This window comes from Littorina saxatilis, linkage group LG13 (assembly GCF_037325665.1).
Source record: "Littorina saxatilis isolate snail1 linkage group LG13, US_GU_Lsax_2.0, whole genome shotgun sequence".
NCBI lineage: Eukaryota > Metazoa > Mollusca > Gastropoda > Littorinimorpha > Littorinidae > Littorina > Littorina saxatilis.
In genome coordinates, this window is record NC_090257.1 from 34,019,169 (window position 1) to 34,021,237 (window position 2,069).

The window sequence follows — 2,069 nt, forward strand, 5'->3', positions numbered from 1 at the left end:
CAGGAACTCTCATGTCAAATTTCATAAAGATCGGTCCAGTAGTTTACTCTCAATCGCTCTACACACACACACGCACACACACACATACACCACACCCTCGTCTCGATTCCCCCCTCTACGTTAAAACATTTAGTCAAAACTTGACTACATGTAAAAAGGAGCAGGGAGGGGGAAAAGGAGCTTGACACAGAGGTGGCCAGAGGAGACGTTGATGCGCAGAAGACAACGCCCGTTCCATGCTGCGGCGCGAAGACTCGCCGCCCACGACGACAGAACGTCAAGGGTAATCACAGTCTGCTGTCGCTACCCCGAGGGACAGGCACGACAAAAAGACGTGCACGGGTCGTGCATTTTATCTGCCAGCTGCGGCAGTAGGAGGGCCGTGTAAGCACAGCTTAAAGACCGGCTAAGGACCGGTTAAAGACCGGGTAACGAGCGGCAAGGAGCGGGCAAGGAGCAAGATAATGAGCACTCCCAGTTCGGGGCCAGTCATTATCTGCTAGTCAGCCAGTCACGAATAGTTAGCAAACCGCAATCGAGTTAAACTTCTTGCACGGTGCTACCTGCAATGCGAGGCCCCTGAGATGAGAGTACGCCTTCTAGTAAAGGGCACCTTCTGTTCAGTCTTCCTTCATGATAGTTTTGATTAAATTAGACCTGTCATGAAAGCTAGGACACTGGCAATGTACATAATTGTTGAAAGTGTTCGCTGGGTGTGTGTGTGCATATATAGTGTGTATAGCATAATATGAATATTGTGCGAACAGTACATGTGGTGATTTTTGTCCGTATGGTTAATTGTTTCATGTAGGTTGTACATTTAATTGTTCTATTCTGTATATGTTCTTTTGTAAAGGGCCTAGAGCCATAGGTTAGGCATTTAAAAATGTCCAGTTATTGGCTCACGTAAGTGTAGCCTATGCGATCGTAACTTTGTCTGTCTGTGCGTGTGTGCGTGTGTGCGTGTGTATGTCTGTGATAGAAACTTTAACATTTGAAGACGTCACATTATGGCGTAAGAGGGTTAGACGTCACGCGAAGGAATTACTGAAAGTCTCGGTCATTGTTATTTTGAGCGGGCCGAGACTAGTTGGCAGTCGTGTCCCTGTAAGTTACAGGCTACATGCAGACAGACAGATCTAGATCTAGTGTCTCGCTTTCTTGCACAGTGTCACCTATGCTTACTGTGTGTGTGTGTGTGTGTGTGTGTGTGTGTGTGTGTGTGTGTGTGTGTGTGTGTGTGTGTGTGTGTGTGTGTGTGTATGTGTGACGGAGTGATTGAGTTTGTGTTACTGTTTGTCGATTTCTTACGTGAGCCTTGAAGGCTTCGCCTCTTGTTATTATTATCATTTAATATGAAGTGTTCCACTCTTGAACAAACCTTTTTGTTACCAGTTGTGAACAGTTGTGAACAGTTGTGAACAGTGTGTGAGGTACATACTATATCATTATGCTTGCAAAGGTAGAACACATTGTAAACGCGATTTCGTGCTTACCATGTGTGCTACTTTTGCAAGTAGAATTATATAATATCTCAAGTCGTCGATCCAACTTAAAACGTACGGAATTTACATAAATAGTGCTAAGGAATATGCATGGTTGTTAGAAAAATAACCTGTTGCGTGTTGTTTTTTCTGACCTGATTTAAATTTCCCTTCCGTTTTTACATTTAGTCATCTACTAAATGTTTTAACGTAGATGGGGAATCGAAACGAGGGTCGAGGTGTATGTGTGTGTGTGTGTGTGTCTGTGTTCATGTGTAGAGCGATTTAGAGAAAACTAGTGGACCGATCTTCATTAAACTTTACATGAGAGTATGATATCCCCGGACATTTATTTTTTATTTTTTTGGATTGATGTCTTTGATGAGTCATATCCGGCTTTTTGTGAAAGTTGAGGCCGCACTGTCACGTCCTCATTTTTCAAATAAATGGATTGACATTTTGGTCAAGCAATCTTCGACGAAGGTCGGACTTTGGTATTGCATTTCAGCTTGGAGGCTTAAAAATTAATTAATGAGTTTGGTCATTAAATATCTGAAACATGTAATTAAAATTATTTTTTATAAA